Raw genomic sequence first — 26,176 nt, 5'->3', positions numbered from 1 at the left:
GTATCTCTCATCCTGGTATGGATGGTACCCCTCATCCCTATCCTGGTATGTATGGCCCCTCATCCGAATCCTGGTATGCATGGCACCCCTCATCCCCAATCCTGGAATGCATGGCACCCCTCATCCCCAATCCTGGTATGCATGGCACCCCTCATCCCCAATCCTGGTATACATGGCACCCCTCATCCCCCAATCCTGGTATGTATGGTACCAAATCCCTCATCCTGGTATGCATGGCACCCCATCCCTCATCCTGGTATGTATGGTACCCATTATCCCTATCCTGGTATGTATGGTACCCCTCATCCTGGTATGCATGGCACCCCATCCCTCATCCTGGTATGCATGGTACCCCTCATTCCCCAATCCTGGTATGTATGGCACCACTCATCCCGATCCTGGTATGCATGGTACCCCGCATTCCTATCCTGGTATGCATGGTACCCCTCATCCCTATTCTGGTATGCATGGTACCCCTCATCCTGGTATGCAGGCCACCTCTCATCCCAATTCTGGTATGTATGGCCTCCTCATCCCAGAAACCTGGTATGCATGACACCCAATCACTCATCCTGGTATGCATGGCACACCTCATCCCCAATCCTGGTATGTATGGCTCCCTCATCCCTATCCTGGTATGAATGGCACCTCATCCCTTATCCTGGTATGCATGGCTCCCCTCATCCCTATCCTGGTATGCATGGTACCCCTCATCCTGGTATGGATGTTACCCCTCATCGCTATCCTGGTATGCATGGTACCCCATCCCTCATCCTGGTATGCATGGTACCGCACATCCCTATCCTGGTATACATGGTACCCCTCATCCCTATCCTGGTATACATGGTACCCCTCATCCCTATCCTGGTATGCATGGCCCCTCATCCGAATCCTGGTATGCATGGCCCCTCATCCGAATCCTGGTATGCATGGTATCTCTCATCCTGGTATGGATGGTACCCCTCATCCCTATCCTGGTATGTATGGCCCCTCATCCGAATCCTGGTATGCATGGCACCCCTCATCCCCAATCATGGTATGCATGGCACCCCTCATCCCCAATCCTGGTATGCATGGCACCCCTCATCCCCAATCCTGGTATACATGGCACCCCTCATCCCCCAATCCTGGTATGTATGGTACCCAATCCCTCATCCTGGTATGTATGGCATCCCATCCCTCATCCTGGTATGTATGGTACCCATTATCCCTATCCTGGTATGTATGGTACCCCTCATCCTGGTATGCATGGCACCCCATCCCTCATCCTGGTATGCATGGTACCCCTCATTCCCCAAACGTGGTATGTATAGCACCACTCATCCCCGATCCTGGTATGCATGGTACCCCGCATTCCTATCCTGGTATGCATGGTACCCCTCATCCCTATTCTGGTATGCATGGCCTCCTCATCCCAGAAACCTGGTATGCATGACACCAAATCACTCATCCTGGTATGCATGGCACGCCTCATCCCCAATCCTGGTATGTATGGCTCCCTCATCCCTATCCTGGTATGCATGGCACCTCATCCCTTATCCTGGTATGCATGGCACCCCTCATCCCTATCCTGGTATGCATGGCACCCCATCCCTTGTCCTTGTATGCATGGCACCCCTCATCCCTATGCTGGAATGCATGGTACTCCTCATCCCTATTCTGGTATGCATGGCTTCCCAGCATTCCTATCCTGATATGCATGGCACCCCTCATCCCTATCCTGGTATGCAAGGTACCCCATTCCTATCCTGGTATACATGGTACCCCTCACCCCCCATTCCTGGTATGCATGGCACCCCTCATCCCAATTCTGGTATGTATGGCCCCCTCATCCCAGAAACCTGGTATGAATGGCACCCAATACCTCATCAAGGTATGCATGGCATGCCTCATCCTCAATCCTGGTATGCATGGCACCCCTCATCCCTATCCTGATATGCATGGCACCCCATCGCTTATCCTTGCATGCATGGCACCCCTCATCCCTATACTGGATTGCATGGTACTCCTCATCCCTATCCTGGTATGCATGGCTCTCCCGCATTCCTATCCTGGTATGCATGGCACCCCTCATCCCTATCCTGGTATGCAAGGTACCCCATCCCTATCCTGGTATGCATGGTACCCCACATTTCTATCCTGGTATGCATGGTACCCCTCACCCCCCAATCCTGGTATGCATGGTCCCCTCACTCCTTAATCCTGGTATGCATGGTCCCCTCACCCCCCAATCCTGGTATGCATGGTCCCCTCATCCTGGTATGCATGGTACCCCTCATACTGCGGCAAATGCAAATGTGTCTTCAGTAAAATGGCGCCGGATAGCGCTATGCGCATGCGCTGATCGATTCCGACGCCTCACTCCTGCCCCGGTCTCCGGCGAAGAGAGGCGCCGCGGCAACGCTCCTCCCGGTCAGGTAAGTATGTAAGTATGGCGCCGGAGATTGCAGTATTCGTTCAGTGTTTACGCATACCGTGATCTTTGGCGCCATACACACCCCTCTTACCTGTAACGGCTCCATGCGTGCTTCTGTCTGGAGCCAGACTGCGCAGGCGCTCCGCGCTTGCGCAGTCTATAAAGGCTTCAGACAGAGACACTCATCTCCCGTTATATTATAGATATTTTTTCCCTTCACATAAAGGATTGCATAAGAAAAGGAAAAACTCAGTCTCTGACTTACTGATTTCATAGTTTTTTTTCTATAGCTTGCTGTTGAATCATAGTGCATTAAGATTTAAGAAAAAAATGTGCAATTGGGAATCAAATGCAGCACGAAAATGTCAGATATACCGTATCACTGATCAATCACACTGCATCTGGCACTGCTTCAGGCATCTCTGTTATTTCGCTCCCCCCTCACTTGAATCTGTGTATTATTCACAAACTACCACTCTTATCTTCTTCAGTGCTACAGTTGTATAATACAGTACATCACCATCCTATCTGGAGTAATTTGTCTAATGTTTTAGGGCTTTCTCTTCATATCTCTATAGCTGAGCTGTGAGCTCTGTCATCCTCTCACTATCACAAATCACCTTAAAATGGCTGTTGCATTCCCTGTCTTAGCTTTCATAAAAACTTACAATTCCTTTCGAATAAATTCACTATAGCTTTGACATTTGAGTTGATAGTTGAAAGGCACTGTGGTGAAGTTTGCGTAGTTGCATCTGAAGTCATGTGAGACGTCTGTGGCTGATGCAGTTTTCTGCAATGTGTAATATGGTGGCAGGTATTCTGGTTTGAATTCCCCAGCACCTAAGAACTTCATAAAATATGACAAGAAGGGAGAAAGTGTGGATACCTCAGTGACCTACTAAATGGAGTGGCTTGCACAAAACTTCCAATTTTCCAAATACAGTTCACCCTTACAAATGTCCATTTTAATGTGGCCAAAATATGAGTTTGAAGGCATGGATGCCATTGACTGGCACTCACATTCTCCAGACTTGAACCCAATTAATAACCTCGGGAACATTATGTATCAATGCATCTATTGCCACAAAGTAGCGCCACAGAATGTCCAGGTGCTCATTGATGCCTTAATCCAGATCTGGGTAGAGATACCCCAATACATTATCCACCATCTCATAAAGAGCATGAACAGATGTTATCAAGAAATTTCATTCCTGTATTGTCTGTATAGAATGTTTAGCAGGTTGTATTTACATTATGAGTGCTCGAATAAATTGGCTGAGAAATATCTGTGAGTGATGGATTATTGTTTCCTCCCCCGGAGACTAGGCAATGACAGCAGAGATGCTTGCAGAATCTGTTAGAAACTGTAAGCTTTTTTTCAGAAATGATATGGGGAGTAGGAGTCTGATGAACTCTGACAATATTTTAACTATGCATTATGCATTTATTGTGGAAGCAGCATAAATTTATGCATGTGTAGTGTTGCCGTCTTACTTTATTTAAGTCTCCAGCAATACAATGGGGCTATCATTTCCTCTTTGACTTAATATAACAAGATTGTTTCATTCTTAAAATACCAATCATGGAAACTCAACAAATTGGGACTGCTCTTGTGTCCAGTATGAAAACTTGAATATTTTACTTAAAGCATTATGTGAGCTTTGAGCTTTACTGAAATAGAAGAAGAAGGCTTCTCGTGTAATCTTTTGCAGTAAATGTGGAATACGGTGGTTCAAATTCCGCACTGCTCAATGGCTCAAATTTATGATCACACACGAAGGTGAAGCATGAATGCAGTTTATTTTGTCAACGCGTTTCAAGGTTTTCAACCCTCTTCATCAGTACCAAACCACAATGATAAGAAACAATTCTTAGGCTATGTGCGCACGTTCAGGATTTGAATGCAGAAAATTCCTTTAGTGTCTCTGTATCTCTTGGCAGGAAAAATGCTGCACAAAAAATGCGCGTTTTGCCTCGATTTTGATGCAGTTTTTGATGCGTTTTTGTACATCAATGAATGCTTTTTGGAGCTAAATAAAGATATTTGAAAAAAGAAACGTGGTACATCACTTTAACCCTTGGCTTACCGTCAGACCTGGGGTGAGTATATTGTTTAATATAAATGAATAAAGAATGTGTCTGTTGTATTTCAAATAAAGTGTTTTACTGTGTGTGTTTATTTAACTCTTTACTTTAGGTATAGTAGTGAAAGGGTCTGATTGACACCTTTTCATCACCAAACAAAAGGGCTAGGTGTCAGCTAATCCCATAAACCCAATCTCATTAGCATTCCCATTCATGTCATTTCTGGGGCAGCTGAGAGCTGCTATTTTTAGTCTAGGAAGGTGCCATTAGGGAAACATGTTCCCTGGCTATTAAAAACAGCTCACAGCTTTTTGGTTAGCCACTATGTCCCCATGATCAGCAACCAGCAGTACTTTGGATGCTGCGTATTTTTGTTGCGTCCAAAACGCTGTGTTCTAATGCCGCACTTTTGTTGTCAATACATGTGGAAATCCCATGTCCACTATGTGTGCATTTGAGGCTGCGGGTCACCAGTGGACACTGACATGCGATGCATCTTTCAGGACCACAGCATGTCAAATTCTCTTGCAGAGTCACTAATCTCCGCAACAGAAATTTGACCACTAGAATGTATTGAATGCAGTAAATCTGCATGTTTCAGTGAACACATGTTGATTTACCTGCATTCAATAGACTGCAGCATTTTGGACGCAGCAAAAATATGCTGTGTCCAAAGAGATGCTATGTCCAGATCATGGGCACATAGCCTCAAATTAAAAACAATGACGTGGGCTCCCGCGTCATTTTCATAACCAGAACAGGGAAATCTGACCACTGCGAGCTGATATTAGTAGCCGGGGAAGGGGCTATTAGCCAAAAATGTTCCCTGGCTATTAATAACAGCCGACAGCGGTTTGCTTAGTGTTTACTCTCTAGATTACAGGGGGACCCCAGAAAAAAATTGACGTAGGGTCCCCCTATAAAATCTACCCAGAAAAGGCTAAACAGACAGTTGCGGTCTGATATTAATAGCCAGGCAAGGGGCCATGGATATTAGCCCCCTCTGAGGCTAATAAAATCAGCTCTCAGCAGCCTCAGAAATGGCACATCCATAAGATCCACCAAATCTGGTTCTTAGCCTCCACTCTTCCCACTGCCGTGTAGCAGTGGCGAGTGGAGTAATAAGGTTGGGGTTCATATCATCCTTGTATTGGCGGCTGCCATGAAGCCAATGTTAGTTCTATAAGACGCCCTCCATTACTAACCCTGTAGTAAGGTTTTTGATGTTCTTTCAAATAAAGACATTGCGAGAATAAGGTCTTTTATTTAAATAAAATTAGACATGGTTTTACGAATTTATTTAAAAATAAAAAACATTGTATACTCACCTAACTCCCAGTCCCCGAAGCCCTCATCTCCTGTAAAAAAAACAAAAATAAAAAGCAACCGAATCCCTCACCTGTCCGCCGTCATGATAATAATACCAGTGTCCCACGACGATCTGGGTCACTTCTACAGCAACCACATTAATCACTGATGTAACTGCTGTAAAAGACAGTACTATACACTGACAGGAGTGTAATCAGTGTACATTGCTGCGCTTCTGGGGCCGAGTTCACCAGCTGAAGATCAGCTGATAAGCCCTGATGTCTTCATTTACTGCATCATTTACTGCATGCAGACCGATGCCATAAGTGAGGTCCCTGAGCTCGTCAGCTGATCTTTACCTGATAAACTCAGATGAACTCAGCCCCAGAAGCACAGTGATGTACACTCCTGGGAGCGATCACGCTCCCGTCAGTGTATTGTCGGCTGCCGGGTGATCGGGGTTGCCAAGGGACATGGGGAGGACGGCAGAAAGGTGAGAATTTTAATATAGATTTTTACTTTTTTTTTTTTAAACACAGCGCACAGACGACGGCTAAGGAGACTACTTCTCCCCTCAGCCACGCCTGCTCCCGCTATTGTCAGCGGGAGTGGCCGTCGGATGATGGGAGGAGTAACCTTCCCTGGCCCGGGTACCATTCTTTGTGCTGTTTTGCAGCGTTTTTGACTCATTGACTTAAATTGAATCAAATCCGCAGCAAACATCCACAGCAAATCTGAAAATATATTTATACCTGCGTTTTTGCTGCGGATTTGACTGACTCAATTCAAGTCTATGGGTGAAAAACGCTGCAGAAATGCACAAAGAATGGACATGCTGCAGATTTAAACGCAATGACAATCCTGACAGGAAAATTTCGGATCATGTGCACAGCACTTCTGGATTGTCATTGCATTAGCTGGCACACGGATTCCCTAGCGTTCTTGGTGCATTTCAGCGAGGAAAAAATGCCACGAAAGTGCATAAAAATGCACAGTGTGCACATAGCCTAAAAGTGTGGCAATATATAGACAATGCATTAAAAAAGAGGGTGAGCAGCAACGAACCTTTGATACCATGTCTTTGTAGCGGATGCATAAGATTGCAAGCAGAATAAAACAAAACATATAACTGTAAAAATAAAGAAGAAACATGAATGTACGTGTGACAAATCTATAAAATATATATATACCAGGTTTTAGAATTAAATGTCGTGTAAAAAGAGGGGGATCGTACTCATTCTTGAAAAGTTGGAATGTTAGGTTTGTATACCAAGTGCACTAGTGGGGTAAGCTGCTGGAGACAGAGGTGCAGGATAAGGGGAGGGGGACAAACAGATTGGTACAAGCGTGAAGAGAAACAAAAGAGAGTAGAATAGAGCAGCGGCTCACAGAGCTGCGCTGGTTTGGAGAAGGATCGGAAGAAAAACATGTCTCTGGTGGGGCATGCCGATGGGCTAATCACTATAGAAAGTGAATTAGCAGGACATCAGGGGTCGCAGAGCGACCTTGGTTAGAGAACAGATGTCAGAGGAGACATGTGGATGGATTTATTGTGGAACAGTGAGACAGCGGCTAACAAAGCAGAGCTGGACAGAGGGAAACATAGCTGATGTGGAAGAAGCAGCAGCAGATCACATTGGTGGGTTCCAGGACCTGTAAAACAGGCATGTCCAAAGTCCGGCCCGCGGGCCATTTGCGGCCCGCGGTCCGGACTAATAAGGCCCCCAGGTATCCAGCAGCATGTACCTTGCGGCCGCTGCCGCTCTCGTCGCCACCGCCGCTCTCGTCGCCACCGCCGCTCAGTACTCCGGCGCAGGGAGAAGAGCCGAAATCTCGGACATCGCGAGATTTCGGCTTTCCTTCTCCCTGCGCCGGAGTACTGAGCGGCGGCAACCGGCCAGCCAAGATCTCGCGACGTGCGAGATCTCCAGCCCCCAGGGGTTGTAAGACGTTCAGAGGTCAGATAGGCTGAAGACCTCAGCTTAGTTGTGTAAAATTATATAAATAATATATATATTAAGTTATATATAAGTCCCTGCGCCACCTTACACCTCCAGAAAGGTTAGGCCAGCAGGGCTCTCACACAAGCTTGTGGTAGCAAGCTGTCATACCCTTCATTAACCCCTGACTGCCTGTCACTGTGCTATAATTCCATTATCTGATGTGCGACTGTTGCACAGCTTGCTATTCTCTGCCTGTGTTATAAAGCATATAGCAGTATCTTATTTTTGCTGTTCCACCCTCTGCGCCTTTTAATCTCTCCCCTTCTGGCCAATTTTTATAATGGCAACTACAAATAAGAAACGAAAAGTTGACAGTGAGGGCCGCCGCTTCCAGGACAAGTGGAAAGTAGAATATTTTTTCACTGAAATAAAGAATCACTGTGTTTGTCTGATATGCCAAGAGACCGTTGCTGTTTATAAAGAATTTAATGTCAAGCGACACTATCAGACGAGACATAGCACATACGACAAGCTAACAGGGCACGACCGAAGTGAAAAGTATAAGCAACTTGAAGCTGTTTTATTGTCACAACAGCGATTTTTTACAAGAGCCCGTGAGTCAAATGAAAATGCCACAAAGGCGAGCTATGAGGTGGCAGCGTTAATTGCTAAAAATTGCAATTCTTTTGCAGAGGGTGACTTTATCAAAGAATGTGTTATGAAAATGGTAGAGAATGTCTGTCCCGAGAAGAAGCAAGAGTTTTCCAACATTTGCCTGGCTCGTAACACTGTAGCACGGAGAATTGAAGAAATTTCATCGGATATTAAGAGACAGTTAATGTCAAAAGGAGCTGATTTTGACTTCTTTTCAATAGCCTGTGATGAAAGCACGGACCTATCTGACACGGCTCAGTTGCTGATTTTTTTAAGAGGGGTGGACGATGAAATGAATGTGACTGAAGAGCTACTTGACCTCCAGAGCCTCAAGGATCAAACAAGAGGGAAAGATTTATTTGATTCTGTTAGTTCTGCCATAGATGACATGAAACTGCCTTGGAACAAAGTTACTGGGATTATTACTGATGGGGCACCTGCCATGACTGGTGAACGAAGTGGATTATCAACCCTAATCTGTAACAAGGTGAGCGAAGAAGGAGGCAAAGCTATTAAACTTCATTGCATCATTCATCAACAAGTTCTCTGTGCTAAACATCTCCAATATGATCATGTTATGAAACCGGTACTAAAGACCATTAATTTTATCCGCTCTAAAGCCCTGTGCCACCGCCAGTTTAAACAGTTTCTACTGGATATCCAGGCTGAATATGAAGATGTTTCATATCATAACGATGTAAGATGGCTCAGTCGGGGGTCTGCACTGCAACGTTTCTACTCTCTCAGAAAGGAAATAGGAGAATTCTTGGAAACAAAGGGACAAACGATGCGAGAACTATCTGATCCAATTTGGCTGGCTGATTTGGGGTTTCTAGTCGACCTAACAAAGCATCTGAATGTACTGAACATGAATCTTCAGGGCAAAGATGCAGCGGTGAACCAACTTTATTCACACCTCAAAGCCTTTGGAACAAAGCTGCAACTTTTCCTAAGGCAGTTGTCACAAACACCGCCCAATACCATCCATTTTTCAGCGCTACAGGAAATAATTAACAGTTTTCCACAGGATGATATCCATGCGCAAATAAGCAGGTATGCAGCAGACATCACATCTCTGGCTGGGGAGTTTCAACGGCGCTTTCAAGATTTTGCAGCTATTGAAAAGGAGATCAGCATTTTCTCCTCTCCATTCTCTGTTGACCCCGACAATGCTCCTGATCAGTTGCAGCTCGAGCTCATTGAGCTACATTGTGACAGCGAGTTACGCAGTCGTCATCAACAGCTCTCTCTTGTTAACTTTTACCGCCAACTGGATAAGAGCCGGTTTCAAGAGATTCGAACATTGGCTAAGAAAACCCTGAGCTTGTTTGGCTCAACATATTTGTGTGAGAAGACATTCTCTGTTATGAACTTTAACAAGAACCGCGTGAGGACAAGACTAAGTGACTCTCACCTGCGTGACATTTTGCGCATCAAAACCACGGCCATTGAACCAGACCTAGTCTATGTGCTGCAGTCCAGATCCCAGTTTCACCCTTCACATTAGTGCAGGCTAGTTTCTTTTTTTTAATTGAGATTAATATGTTGTAAAATCTCAATTAATGTCAGTTGGATAGACAGTTATATATTTGAACACATGTATACTTGCTGTTATGTTCCTGTTCACATTTTTTGAACTTATAAGTTGACAGACAACCTTACATTACTTTGTGTAATGTACTTTAAAATGTTCCTGAGATATCTCAGTTTCCTGTTTTTATTATATTAAAGGGGTTGTCCAAGTTCAGAACCCAGACATACCCCCTTTTTCACCCAGGCAGCCCCCCTGCCATGGGCATCAAAGCATCTCATGCTCCGATGTGCTCCCTTGCCCTGTGCTATTTACAATGACACACTGCCGGTAGGAGGCTTCACCGGCTCTAATGTGCAGGCTTTAGCGCTGCTCTAGCTGGTTTACTGGTGATAAAGCCCGCCCATCAGTGCCGGTGACGTCACTGGGCTTTCTGCCAGCCCCGTGGAGAGCCGGGTATGTCACTAGAACTCCAGAAAATGCCTTTCCTCTGCGCAATTTAGTGCAGGGCAAAAGTAGGACATTGGAGCATAAACTGCTTCGATGCTCAAGTCGGGGAGGGGCTTCCTGGGTGAGAATGGGGGTATGTCTGGGTTAACCCCTTTAAGGCAGATTGATTAAACACCTGTTTAGATTTGTCATCCAAGTCACAAAATAAAAAGTATGCCGTTTTCAATAAACTTTGCAAAAAAAGTTTATTTGCATTCATTTTAATGGTCCAAAGAATGTCAAGCAAAATGATCGGCCCTCGCACATGTTCACTTCATCAAATTTGGCACTCTTAGAAAAAAGTTTGGACACCCCTGCTGTAAAAGAATCGAAGACAGGTGAGCAAAATGTTGTATTGTTTACTTGAGGAAAAATAAACTAAAGATGGGGAAAAAGTTATATTCATTTATTTGTGTTGTGAACCGCAAGAATGATGTGGTGTATGTATTGTACTGCAAGTGAGTAGGAATATGGAGATAATTGTAGAAAGTATTTGGACATATAAAAGGTTTAGTATAGAGAATATACCATTTGCTCCAAGTTAGTGTAAGTGTTGGTGTAATAAAATGAGGGTAATTATATATAAAAGGAATAAATATAAAATACAGAAGATTTGTGGAAATAGATGTAAAATGTCAGATAAAGAAATATATAATGAATTGATAAAAATGTTATGTTAAGTTCTTTGTCTGGTACTGAGGGAAAAGAGGAACAAGGATGTCTGGCTGTGGTTGGAGAAAATGTATGTTACAATTTTGAATGTGATAAACTGTGGATGTTGGTGTATAATGTACATACAGTACAGACCAAAAGTTTGGACACACCTTCTCATTTAAAGATTTTTCTGTATTTTCAAGACTCTGAAAATTGTACATTCACGCTGAAGGCATCAAAACTATGAATTAATACACATGTGGAATTATATACTTAACAAAAAAGTGTGAAACAACTGAAAATATGTCTTATATTCTAGGTTCTTCAAAGTAGCCACCTTTTGCATTGATAACTGCTTTGCACACTCTTGGCATTCTCTCCATGAGCTTCAAGAGGTAGTCACCGGAAATGGTCTTCCAAAAATCTTGAAGGAGTTCCCAGAGATGCTTAGCACTTGTTCGCCCTTTTGCCTTCACTCTGCGGTCGAGCTCACCCCAAACCATCTCGATTGGGATCAGGTCTGGTGACTGTGGAGGCCAGGTCATCTGGCGTAGCACCCCATCACTCTCCTTCTTGGTCAAATAGCCCTTACACAACCTGGAGGTGTGTTTGGGGTCATTGTCATTGTCCTGTTGAAAAATAAATGATTGTCAAACTAAACGCAAACCGGATGGAATAGCATGCCGCTACAAGATGCTGTGGTAGCCATGCTGGTTCAGTATGCCTTCAATTCTGAATAAATCCCCAACAGTGTCACCAGCAAAGGACCCCCACACCTCCTCCTCCATGCTTCATGGTGGGAACCAGGCATGTAGAGTCCATCCGTTCACCTTTTCTGCGTTGCACTAAGACACGGTGGTTGGAACCAAAGATCTCAAATTTGGACTCATCAGACTTCCACTGGTCTAATGTCCATTCCTTGTTTTCTTTAGCCCAATCAAGTCTCTTCTGCTTGTTGCCTGTCCTTAGTAGTGGTTTCCTAGCTGCTATTTTACCATGAAGGCCTGCTGCACAGAGTCTCCTCTCAACAGTTGTTGAAGAGATGTGACTGCTGCTAGAACTCTGTGTGGCATTGATCTGATCTCTAATCTGAGCTGCTATTGACCTGTAATTTCTGAGGCTAGTGACTTGGATAAACTTATCCTCAGAAGCAGAGTGTTAGGTGTTTGCTGGATCTGAAATGGGTTCAGAACCATCAGTGGATTCTTTGGTCTCCCATTCCATTCCAGCCAGGGCTGATGCTGCTCAGCATTTTCATCAGTCCCAACGCCTAGCTGGTGCACGAGATGTACAGGTTGTCTTTTGGGTCTTTGTTCCTAGTAACATGAAGCATAGGTTGCGGAGGGAAACAGGGCTGCTACAGTCTAAGTCCAGGATTCACTGCACTGAGCATGCCCGTGACATGGCGGACCGTGATTGGGGGTTTGGGAGTCAGCTGATCCGGTGACCTGGCACCGCCTGATTGGTCGCAGGAGACGTCACCAATATTGCGATGATGGGCAGGGCTTAATCTTTAAATAGCCCGCCCACAAACATGGCAGCGCACTCTGATCATTGAGCTGTGATGGTGTTATTGTGTGGACGCTTGGTTGTTTGGGCTCCACGTGTGCTATTGCTGTTATAGCTTCTGACAGGCAGGTTTAGCGGGGGACAGGCAGCCTTAGATGGAGGGAGGCAGGTAGCTTCATCTGACAGTCTGGCTCCGACAAGGGGGTCGCCATACACCCTGAGCAGACTGCAGACTCAGTATTCCCGGCACCGCCTGTTAGCCACGTGGAGAGATACGCCTCAGTCCGGTAACACGCCGGCTGGGAGCATGTGTACGCCGGTGTGAATCACACACACATCCTAGTGCCTGCTGCATAGTCCTTGTGCAGTAAACAGGGCTAGGAATACATTATTTGTCGCACATCTCTCGTGCAGTTAACAGAGATAGTGCGAATCCCTCTTCCCGTTCCGGTGTGCAGTAACACGGAAGGGATTGTTATTTCAGTTGGTTGCTTTACCTTCTTACCCGGAAGGTGTTCAGCCGCAGTCCTCCAGGCTGCATCGCGGACCCCGGGTTCGGTTGCTTTCCATTATTAAAAAAGTTGTTTGCAACCGTCCCCTTAACAGTATCAGAGCGCCAGGGTCTTGCCGAACATGGCTGACAACCAGCAACTGCAGCGCTATATACAGCAACTTGAGGCCAGACTTAGGCCTCTGGAACAAGCTGCCCCTGTGGCTGATATCACTGCAGTAGCACCCCAGGCAGCTTCTCAAGCAGCCAATCTGGTTAACTCGGCTGCGTTGAATGCTGCGGCAGCTGCTATCGCCCCATTAACCCGTTTTGCTCTCCCAGAAAAATTTTCTGGTGACAGCAAATCCTGCAGAGGTTTTATTAATCTGTGCTCCATTCAGTTGGAGATGATGGAGGCACGGTTTCCCTCCGAAAGGGCCAAAGTGGGTTTTGTCATTTCTTTACTTTTTCACAGGGCCTTGGAGTGGGCTACACCCCTGTGGGAGCAGAGTGACCTGGTAGTGGCTAATGCGGGTCTCTTTCTTACAGCCCTAAAAAATGTCTTCCTAGGTCTTCAGGTCACACATGATACGGCTCTTATGCTTCTTGCGTTGGTCCAGGTTTCGGTCACTGCCAGCCACTATGCCATCCAGTTCAAAACCTTAGCGGCTGAATTGGTCTGAGCGGTCATTAATCCCGGTGTTCTGGAAGGGTCTGGCTGGGCATATTAAAAATGCTCTATCTACCAGAGAGATTCCAACCTCCCTGGAGGAGTTAATCTCCCTCGCTAACCGAATAGATTTATGTCAAGCAGAACACAAGTTAGAGCTGGAGGTCCCCAGACCTCAGTGTCGGTTGGCACCATCATTCTCCAGACCCATTTCCAACCCGCGACTCCCGACCCGGAGTCTGAGGCTATGGATATATCCCGGACTGAGTCTAGCCCCTCTCGTTCCCGACCTGCACATCTCTTGGAGTACCCCATTAATAAGGGTTCCAAGCAGTCGGGAAAGCGAGTGTGTCTAACCGCTGTTGGAGGAGGTGTGTTAGATTCCGGGGATCCTTCCTCCAAATTATTGTATAAGGTGACATTGTTCTTCGGAACAACCACGGTTACTGCCAAGACGTGGGTGGATTCTGGCGCCGATGGCAATTTTTTGTCATCTACGTTTGCCCAGAAGCACGCCATCCCTATGGAGTTACTGCCAAGACCAATGAACATTAGGGTAGTTAACGTTTCACTACTGGACACGCAAATCACCCACCAGTCAATTCCCTCACCATGTCATTTCCTCAGGGTCACCGGGAGGTTATCTCCTTTCTTATTTTTCCCGGTGGATTAGATGAGGTGCTATTGGGTCTTCCATGGTTACGTTGTCACACATTGACTGGAATACGGGGAGAATTTCTTCCTGGAGTGAGAATTGTGTGTCTCAGTGTATGGTTACAGTCACCCGGAGGGTAATTTCTGAGCCTGCTACCGATGTGGCCCCCGGGACAGATCCTCTCTCTGTCCCCGAGACGCAGGTCTAGTCAGATTATATAAAAAAGAAACCTCGGGTAGACCTTTTGTCCCGGTCCATGGATACGGCTGAGGACGATGACGAGCCCAGGCTCACCGTTCCTTCGGGAAGTATGCGGAGGGTGGCTCCAGTGTCCTTAAACCAGGTTCCTTCGGGGAGGACGTTCGTTCCCCTTAATCTACAAAATGAGGTGCTCTCCTGGGCACATGCCTCTAAGATCGGAGCTCATTTTGGGGTCAAACGTACCACAAAGTTCCTTCAACGGTCCTATTGGTGGCCCCGGTGGCGCCAGGACGTTAAGGAATATGTTCTTGCGTGTGTCTCCTGTGCGAGAGATAAATCATCCCGTCAAAGCCCAGTGGGTCTTCTCCACCCATTACCTGTGGCGGACTCTACAGATCTGACTCCGCTTCTTCTGAATAATGGCCAACATCCGCGTGTACCGGTTCCTATGCCTGTTCCCTCTATGGAACCTGGGGTCAGAGATTTGGCTCTGAAGGCGCAGGAAGTTTGGGACCATACCCAGGATGCTATATTGGCTTCCAAGAATCGAATGAGAGAGTCGGCTGACACTCTTCGTCGTCCTGCTCCCATATTCTATCCGGGCGTCAGAGTGTGGCTCCCGGATGGCAATATTAAAGTGCGCGGGGAATCTGCTAAGTTTGCCTCCCGCTTTATTGGTCCTTTCAAAATTCTGGCCCAAGTAAACCCAGTAATGTACCGTTTACAGTTACCACGACACCTTTCATGTGTCGCTCCTTAAGCCCGTTTGCCTGACAAAACTCGCTGAACCCCAACCTGCTACAGACACCAGGGGTGATAATCTCGAGGTGCAGGCTATTATAGGGTCTAAGATGGTTCGTGGGAAAAAATGTTGCCTAGTACACTGGTGGGGCCATGGATCTGAGGATTGTTCCTGGGAACAGGTGGACCACATTCATGCTCCCCTGCTCGTTTAGGAATAGGAGCATAAAGTGGAGGGGGATGTTGTTAGGCGTCAGGTGTTTGCTGGATCCAAAATGGGTTCAGAACCATCAGTGGATTCTGTGGTCTCCCAATCCAGTCCAGCCAGGGCTGATGCTGCTCAGCATCGTCGTCAGTCCCAACACCTAGCTGGTGCATGAGATGTATAGGTTGTCTCTTGGGTCTTTGTTCTTAGCAACATGAAGCGTAGGTTGCGGAGGGAAACAGGGCTGCTACAATCTAAGTCCAGGATTCACTGCACTGAGCATGCCCGTGACATGGCGGACCGTGATTGGGGATTTGGGAGTCAGCTGATCCGGTGACCTGGCACCGCCTGATTGGTCGCGGGTGACGTCACCAATAATGCGATGATGGGCAGGGCTTAATCTTTAAATAGCCCGCCCACAAACATGGCGGCGCGCTCTGATCATTGAGCTGTGATGGTGTTATTGTGTGGACGCTTGGTCGTTTGGGCTCCACTTGTGCTATTGCTGTTATAGCTTCTGACAGGCAGGCTTAGCAGGGTATAGGCAGCCTTAGATGGAGGGAGGCAGGTAGCTTCATCTGACAGTCTGGCTCCGACAAGAGGGTCGCCATACACCCCGAGCAGACTGCAGACTCCGTATTCCCGGCACCGCCTGTTAGCCACGTGGAGAGATACGCCTCAGTCTGGTAACACGCCGGCTGGGAGCACGTATACGCCGGCGTGAATCACACACCCATCCTAGCAGTAAACAGGGCTACGGATACATTATTTGTCGCACATCTCTCGTGCAGTTAACGGAGATAGTGCGAATCCCTCTTCCCGTTCCGGTGTGCAGTAACACGGAAGGGATTGTTATTTCAGTTGGTTGTTTTACCTTCTTACCCGGAAGGTGTTCGGCCGCAGTCCTCCAGGCTGCATCGCGGACCCCGGGTTCGGTTGCTTTCCATTATTAATAAAGTTGTTTGCAACCATCCCCTTAACACAGAGGTGACTCTGGGTCTTCCTTTCATGGGGCGGTCCTCATGTGAGCTAGTTTCTTTGTAGTGCTTGATGGTTTTTGCAACTGCACTTGGGGACACTTTCAAAGTTTTCCCAATGTTTCGGACTGACTGACCTTCATTTCTTAAAGTAATGATGGCCACTCGTTTTTCTTTACTTAGCTGATTTTTTCTTGCCATAATAGAAATTCTAACAGTCTATTCAGTAGGACTATCAGCTGTGTATCCATCAGACTTCTTCACAACACAACTGATGGTCCCAACCCCATTTATAGGGCAAGAAATCCCACTTATTAAACCAGACAGGTCACACCTGTGAAGTGAAAACCATTTCCGGTGACTACCTCTTGAAGCTCATCAAGAGAATGCCAAGAGTGTGCAAAGCAGTCATCAAAGCAAAAGGTGGCTTCTTTGAAGAACCTAGAATATATGACATGTTTTCAGTTGTTTCACACTTTTTTGTTAAGTATATAATTTCACATGTGTTAATTCATAGTTTTGATGCCTTCAGTGTGAATGTACAATTTTCATAGTCATGAAAATACAGAAAAAGGTATTTTTTGTTGAGAAGATGTGTCCAAACTATTGATCTGAACTGTACAAGATTATATTCAGACTAGCTATTGAACTCGTTCTACATCCGGGTGGCGAGCATTTTTATTGGTACATTTCCGGCTTCATTTTGTTTAAGACACTGTGTCTGAAAATTCAGAATTACAGTGTCTTCAATAAAATGGCTCCGCATAACGTGGTATACACATGCAAGTGACTCCGGCACAATTTTATTTAAGTAATGTACTACAACGTCGACATAGCAGTGCGCACGCGGCGGCCATAGGGGTAATGGACATGGGCGATGCTTGCGCACTGCTATGTTAACATTGTAGTACATTACTTAAACAAAATGGTGCCAAGTCAGCACATGCACCTACCATACTGTCTGGTGCCATTTTATTGAAGACACTGTATTTGCGAATTAGCAGATACAGTGTTTGAAAAAAATTGGCGCGGGATAGAGCTTGCGCTGACCATCTCATTGAAGTATTGTGCTACAAAATTAAAGACATATCGCTATTAACCTGCATATATGCAGTTAATTTGCAGGTTAACAGCGTTATTATGCTGCCCAGCACCTGCACACAGCCGAATGCAGCAGGGAGAAAATTAACTTTATTCTCCCCGCCAGCATTCCGTTTCAGTCATAGAGGCGGGGGCGGTACCGGTTCGGTCATCGCTCTGAGTATACTGAGCGTCCCCTGTAACCGTGCCCCCGGCACTGACTGACACTGGCTCTACATTGAGGCCGAATGTCAGTCAGGGCCAGGGTTACAGCGGCTGCTCTGTATTCTCAAAGCAATGACTGAACGGGCGCCGGGCTAGACCCCATAACTGAAACAGAAAGCTCCCCCATCCTGGTATATTCTCCCTCATCCTGGTGTATACTCCCACATCCAGGGCTCCCCATCCTGGTATATGGTCCCCACCTTCCAGGTGTGTGGTCCCCCCATCCGTATCGTCCATCCTGGTATATGCTCTGCCATCCTCGTATTATTGTCCTTTTATCCGGGTCCCCATCCTGGTATATAGTCCCCTTATCCTTGTCCCCCATCCTGGTATATTCTCCCCCATCCTATTCCCCCATCCTGGTATATGCTCCTCCATCCTGGTCCTCCTTCCTGGTATATGCTCACCCATCCTGCACCCCCATCCTGGTATATGCTCTGCCATCCTGGTGCTTCATTATAGTATATGCTCCCCCCATCTTGGTATATGCTCCCCCATCGAGGTCTATGCTCCCCCATCCGGGTCCCCCATCTTGGTATATGCTCCACCATCCTGGTTCCCCATTTTGGTACTTTCCCCCCATTCTGGTATATTGTCCCCTTTTCCAGGTGCCCCATCCTGGTATATGCTCCCCAATCCTATTCCCCCATCCTGGTATATTCTCCCCCATCCTATTCCCCCATCCTGGTATATGCTCCCCCATACTGGTCCTCCATCCGGGTCTATGTTCTTCCATCCTATTCACCCCTCCTGGTATATTACTCACCCATCCTGGTATATGCTTTGCCATCCTGGTGCTCCATTATAGTATATGCTCCCCCCAACTTGGTATATGCTCCCCCATCTGGGTCCCCCATCCTGGTATATGCTTCCCGGTCCTGCTATATGCTCCCCCATCCTATTCCCCCCATTCTGGTATATTATCCCCATCGTGGTATATGCTCCCACATCTTGGTATATGCTCCCCCATCCTGGTCCCTCATTCTGGTATATGCTCCCCCCCTTCCTGGTATGTGCTCACCCATCCGGGTCCCCCATTCTGGTATATGCTTCCTCATCCGGGTCCCCCATCTTGGTATATGCTCCACCATCCTGGTATATGCTCCCCCCCATCCTGGTATATGCTGTCCCATCTAGCTCCGCCATCCTGGTATATGCTCCACCATCCTGGTATATGCTCTGCCATTCTGGTCCCCCATTCTGGTACATCCCATCCTGGTATATGGTACCCTTATCTGGCTCCCCCATCCTGGTATATGCTCACCCATCCAGGTCCCCCATCCTATTCCCCCATCCTGGTATATGATCCCCCATCCTGGTATATGCTTCTCCCTCTTGGTATATGCTGCCCCATCCTGGTATATGCTCCTCATCTGGGTCCCACATCCTAGTATTTGCTCCCCAATCCTGGTATATGCTCCCCTCCGGGTCCTCCATCCTGGTATATGCTTCCTCATAAGGGTCCTCCATCCTGGTATATGCTCCCCCATCCTGGTATATGCTCCACCATCCTGGTCCCCCATCCTGGTATTTGTGCCCCCATCATGGTCCATGTTCCCCCATCCTGGTATTTGCACCCCTATCTGGGTCCCCTATCTTAGTATTTCTGCCCCCATCCTGGTACCCCATCCTGCCTACTCTGCTGTTCTTCCATCCATACAAAAAAAAAAAAAAACACTCCTACTCACCTTTTCCCCTCTCCCTTGCAGCGTATCCTCGATCTCCGGTGAGGCTGGAGGGGGAGTGTGGCGCCGGAGTTCGCACCTGCGCATATCACGATCTCTGACGCCGTTTTATTGAAGACAAATTTGCACACAGTGTCTTCAACAAAATGGCAAGTGCAGTCTATACAGGCTTCAGACAGACGGACACATCCCTGGTTATATTATAGATGTATTATTGAGAAAATGAGCATATGTGAATAAATAAATAGCTAGTAAATATCTATGCAAAACATGAATAATATAACCTTATAGGTGTAAAACAATGAAGTAGTAAACATACAGGCATACATGCATATATAGGTAACAGAATATATACAATTTTAATTGTGCACAAAATTGTTAAAAAATGTTAAAAAAATAAAATAAAAATATTTTTAACAATTTTATGTAAATTGCAATTTTAGATATTCTGTTATCTATTTATCTATATATGCATGTATGTGTGTAATGTTTACAACTCAATTGTTTTACCCCTATATGGTTACATTATCCATGTTTTTGTATAGATATTTACTAGCTATTTAGCTATTCATATATGCTCATTTTCTCGATGATACATCTGAATATAATCTTGTACATGCATTATACACCAACATCCACAGTTTATCACATTCGAAATTGTAACATACATTTTCTCCAACCACAGCCAGACATCCTTGTTCCTCTTTTCCCTCAGTACCAGACAAAGAACTTAACATAACATTTTTATCAATTCATTATATACAGTGGGGAAAAAAAAGTATTTAGTCAGCCACCAATTGTGCAAGTTCTCCCACTTAGAAAGATGAGAGAGGCCTGTAATTGACATCATAGGTAGACCTCAACTATGAGAGACAAAATGAGAAAACAAATCCTGAAAATCACATTGTCTGATTTGGAAAGAATTTTTTTTCAAATTTTGGAGGAAAATAACTATTTGGTCAATTACAAACAAGCAAAATTTCTGGCTCTCACAGACCTGTAACTTCTTCTTTAAGAGGCTCCTCTGTCCTCCACTCATTACCTGTAGTACTGGCACCTGTTTGAACTTGTTATCAGTATAAAAGACACCTGTTCGCAACCTCAAACAGTCACACTCCAAACTCCACTATGGTGAACACCAAAGAGCTTTCGAAGGACACCAGAAACAAAATTGTAGCCCTGCACCAGGCTGGGAAGACTGAATCTGCAATAGGCAAGCAGCTTTGTGTGAATAAATCATCTGTGGAAGCAATAATTAGAAAATGGAAGACATACAAGACCTCTGATAATCTCCCTCGATCTGGGGCTCCACACAAGATCTCACCCCGTGGGGTCAAAATGATCTCAAGAACGGTGAGCAGAAATCCCAGAACCACACGGGGGGAACCTAGTGAATGACCTGCAGAAAGCTGGGACCAACGTTACACAGACTACCATCAGTAACACACTACACCACCAGGGACTCAGATCCTGCAGTGCCTGATGTGTCCCCCTGGTTAAGCCATTACATGTCCGGGCCTGTCTGAAGTTTGCTAGAGAGCATTTGGATGATTCAGAAGAGTATTGGGAGAATGTCATATGGTCAGATGAAACCAAAGTAGAACTTTTTGGTAGAAACACAACTCGTGTTTGAAGAAGAAAGACTGCTGAGTTGCATTCAAAGAACACCATACCTACTGTGAAGCATGGGGGTGGCAATAACATGCTTTGGGGCTGATTCTCTGCCAATGGACCAGGATGACTGATCCGTGTACATGAAAGATTGAATGGGGCCATGTATTGTGGCATTTTGAGTTCAAACCTCCTTCCATCAGCAAGGGAATTGAAAATGAAATGTGGCTGGGTCTTTCAGCAGGACAATGATCCCAAGCACACCACCAGGGCAACAAAGGAGTGGCTTCGTAAGAAGCATTTCAAGGTCCTTGAGTGGCCTAGCCAGTCTCCAGATCTAAACCCTATAGAAAGCCTTTGAAGGGAGTTGAAAGTCCATATTGCCCAGCGACAGCCCCAAAACATCACTGCATGGAGATCTGCATGGAGGAATGGGCCAACATACCAGCAAGACTGTGTGCCAACCTTGTGAAGACTAACAGAAAATGTTTGACCTATGTCATTGCCAACAAAGGATATATAAAAAAGTATTGAGATGAACTTTTGTAATTGACCAAATACTTATTTTAAACCAAAATTTGAAAAAAATTAGATTTTCAGGATTTGCTTCTCATTTTGTTTCTCATAGTTGAGGTCTACCTATGATGTCAATTGCAGGCCTCTCTCATCTTTTTAAGTGGGAGAATTTGCTCAATTGGTGGCTGACTAAATACTTTTTTCCCCACTGTATTTCTTTACCTGACCCGCATTTTACATCTATTTCCACGAATCTTCTGTATTTTATATTTATTCCTTTTATATATAATTACCCTCATTTTATTACACCAACACTTATACTAACTTGGAACAAATAGTAAATTCTCTATACTAAAACTTTTATATGTCCAAATAATTTCTACAATTATCTCCATATTCCTACTCACTTGCAGTGTAATACATACACCGCATCATTCTTGCGGTTCACAACACAAATAAATTAATATAACTTTTTCCCCATCTTTAGTTTATTTTTCCTCAAGAAAACAATACAACATTTTGCTCACCTGTCTTCGATTCTTTCACTGGTCCTGGAACCCACCAATGTGATCTGCTGCTGCTTCTTCCACATCAGCTATGTTTCCCTCTGTCCAGCTCTGCCTTGTTAGCCGCTGTCTCACTGTTCCACAATAAATCCATCCACATGTCTCCTCTGACATCTGTTCTCTAACCAAGGTCGCTCTGCGACCCCTGCTGTCTTGCTACTTCACTTTCTATGGTGATTAGCCCATCGGCATGCCCCACCAGAGACATGTTTTTCTTCTGATCCTTCTCCGAACCAGCGCAGCTCTGTGAGCCGCTGCACAGTCTGCACAAAACTTATGGCGAACTCAACTAAGTTTTTTTCCCCAGCCCTTTCAGCACAGTTTTTACACACACTGGCATATTTGCCAGTTCACTACTATGAGTATATATATATACACTGCTCAAAAAAATAAAGGGAACACTTAAACAACAGAATATAACTCCAAGTAAATCAAACTTCTGTGAAATCAAACTGTCCACTTAGGAAGCAACACTGATTGACAATCAATTTCACATGCTGTTGTGCAAATGGAATAGATAATAGATGAAAATTATTGGCAATTATCAAGACACCCTCAATAAAGGAGTGGTTCTGCAGGTGGGGACCACAGACCACATCTCAGTACCAATGCTTTCTGGCTGATGTTTTGGTCACTTTTGAATGTTGGTTGTGCTTTCACACTCGTGGTAGCATGAGACGGACTCTACAACCCACAGAAGTTGCTCAGTTAGTGCTGCTCATCCAGGATGGCACATCAATGCGAGCTGTGGCAAGAAGGTTTGCTGTGTCTGTCAGCGTAGTGTCCAGAGGCTGGAGACACTACCAGAAAACAGGCCAGTACACCAGGAGATGTGGAAGGGGCCGTAGGAGGGCAACAACCTAGCAGCAGGACCGCTACCTCCGTCTTTGTGCAAGGAGGAACAGGAGGAGCACTGCCAGAGCCCTGCAAAATGACCTCCAGCAGGCCACAAATATGCATGTGTCTGCATAAATGGTTAGAAACCGACTCCATGAGGGTGGTATGAGAGCCCGACATCCACAGATGAGGGTTGGGCTCACAGCGCAACACCGTGCAGGACGCTTGGCATTTGCCACAGAACACCAGGATTGGCAAAGTCGCCACTGGTGCCCTGTGCTCTTCACAGATGAAAGCAGGTTCACACTGAGCACATGTGACAGACGTGACAGAGTCTGGAGACACCGTGGAGAGCGATCTGCTGCCTGCAACATCCTTCAGCATGACTGGTTTGGCAGTGGATCAGTAATGGTGTGGGGTGGCATTTCTTTGGAGGGCCGCACAGCCCTCCATGTGCTCGCCAGAGGTAGCCTGACTGCCATTAGGTACCGAGATGAGATCCTCAGACCCCTTGTGAGACCATATGCTGGTGCGGTTGGCCCTGGGCTCCTCCTAATGCAGGACAATGCCAGACCTCATGTGGCTGGAGGGTGTCAGCAGTTCCTGCTAGATGAAGGCATTGAAGCTATGGACTGGCCTGCCCATTTCTCAGACCTGAATCCGATTGAGCCCATCTGGGACATCATGTCTCGCTCTATCCACCAACATCACGTTGCACCACAGACTGTCCAGGAGTTGGCGGATGTTTTTGTCCAGGTCTGGGAGGAGATCCCACAGGAGACCATCTGCAACCTTATCAGGAGCATGCCCAGGCATTGTAGGGAGGTCATACAGGCACATGGAGGCTACACACAATACTGAGCCTCATTTTGACTTGTTTTAAGAACATTACATCAAAATGGGATCAGCCTGTAGTGTGTTTTTCCACTTTAATTTTGGGGGTGACTCCAAATCCAGGCCTCCATTGGTTAATAAATTTGATTTCCATTGATGATTTTTGTGTGATTTTGTTGTCAGCACATTCAACGTTGTACAGAACAAAGTATTCAATGAGAATATTTCATTCATTCAGATCTAGGATGTGTTATGAGAGTTTTCCCTTTATTTTTTTGAGCAGTGTATATATACTTTTTGTGCCATTTTGGCATCATTACATTACATCATCATCTTTTTCTCGCCTTCCCCCTACTTTTTTCTGCTCTAAACTTCCAAACCTCTATTCTACTCTCTTTTCTTTTGTTTCTCTTCACTCTTGTACCAATCTGTTTGTCCCCCTCCCCTTATCCTGCACCTCTGTCTCCAGCAGCTTACCCCACTAGTGCACTTGGTATACAAACCTAACATTCCAACTTTTCAAGAATGAGTTCAATCCCCCTCTTTTTTATACAACATTTAATTCTGAAAACTGGTACAAATATATTTTATAGATTTGTCACATGTACATTCATGTTTCTTCTTTATTTTTATAGTTATACATTTTGTTTTATTCTGCTTGCAATCTTTGTATCTGCCACGATGATGTGGTATCATATGACCGCAAAGGTTCGTTGCTGCGTGCCCTTATTTTGAATACATTGTTAATACATTCCTGCACTTTTTGATTTGTATCTTATCATTGTGGTTTGGCCCTGATAAAGAGGTGTGAAAACCTTGAAACGCATTGACAAAATAAACCACATTCATGCTTCACCTTCCTGTGTGATCATATACAGGTGCATCTCACAAAATCAGAATATCATCAAAAAGTTTATTTATTTCAGTTCTTCAATACAAAAAGTGAAACTTATATATTATATAGAGTCATTACAGAGTGATCTATTTCATGTGTTTATTTCTGTTAATGTTGATGATTATGGCTTACAGCCAATGAAAACACAAAAGTCATTATCTCAGTAAATTAGAATACTTTATAACAACAGCTTGAAAAATGTTTTTAAAATCCGAAATGTTGGCCTACTGAAATGTATGTTCAGTAAATGTACTCAATACTTGGTCGGGGCTCCTTTTGCATCAATTACTGCAGCAATGCGGTGTGACATGGATGCGATCAGCCTGTGGCACTGCTGAGGTGTTATGGAAGCCCAGGTTGCTTTGATAGCAGCCTTCAGCTCGTCTGCATTGTTGGGTCTGGTGTCTCTCATCTTCCTCTTGACAATGCCCCATAGATTCTCTATGGGATTAAGGTCAGGCAAGTTTTCTGGCCAATCAAGCACAGTGATACTGTTGTTTTTAAACAAGGTATTGGTACTTTTGGCAGTGTGGACAGGTGCCAAGTCCTGCTGGAGAATGAAATTTCCATCTCAAAAGCTTGTCGGTAGAGGGAAGCATGAAGTGCTCTAAAATTTCCTGGTAGACGGCTGCACTGACTTTGGTCTTGATAAAACACAGTGGACCTACACCAGCAGATGACATGGCTCCCCAAACCATCACTGATTGTAGAAACTTCACACTAGACCTCAAGCTGCTTGGGTTGTGTACCTCTCCACTCTTCCTCCAGACTCTGGGACCTTGATTTCCAAATGAAAATTGGAACTCTGGGACCTTGTGGAGTGTGTCATCATTGCCTTATGGACATCTGTCAAGTCAGCAGTCTTCCCCATGATTTTGGAGCCTACTGAAACAGACTTAGGGACTTTTTTTAACGCTTAGGAAGCCTTTTCAGGTTTTTTTTTATTAATTATTTTAATTTACTGAGATAATGACTTTTGTGTTTTCATTGGCTGTAAGCCATAATCATCAACATTAACAGAAATAAACACTTGAAATAGACCACTCGGTTTGTAATGACTCTATATAATATATGAGTTTCACTTTTTGTATTTAAGAACTGAAATAAATTAACTTTTTGATGATATTCTAATTTTGTGAGATGCACCTGTATTTGAGCAGATTTTGAACCACCATATTCCATATTTACTGCAGCATATCTCCTTGGTGGTCCCGCAGCAGCCATTATATGCCTCTAGAAAAGCTGTGACTGTCACAAGCCTATTAGGTGAGCATACCTTTAACATTTTACACTGCTTATTTATCAGACCCTATTTGCACTTTTTGTCTTTCCAGTTTGATTTTCATGGCATTTTTTAGTACTTTTGTATTTTCTTACAAGGCCAATTTTTTCTTTCATT

The 26,176-nt window shown here is 45.2% G+C and overlaps 1 protein-coding gene across 1 annotated transcript in view; it reads left to right on the top strand.

Moving 5' to 3' along the window:
* Window positions 1–26,176, top strand: part of NOX3 (NADPH oxidase 3) — a 474,423-nt gene that overhangs the window by 249,519 nt on the left and 198,728 nt on the right. The gene's annotated exons all lie outside the window — the stretch shown is intronic.

The sequence above is a fragment of the Phyllobates terribilis genome, unplaced genomic scaffold, assembly GCF_046119375.1.
Source record: "Phyllobates terribilis strain yellow unplaced genomic scaffold, ASM4611937v1 Scaffold_3__8_contigs__length_932513732, whole genome shotgun sequence".
NCBI classification, from domain to species: Eukaryota; Metazoa; Chordata; class Amphibia; order Anura; family Dendrobatidae; genus Phyllobates; species Phyllobates terribilis.
This window is presented reverse-complemented; position numbering and strand designations above follow the sequence as displayed.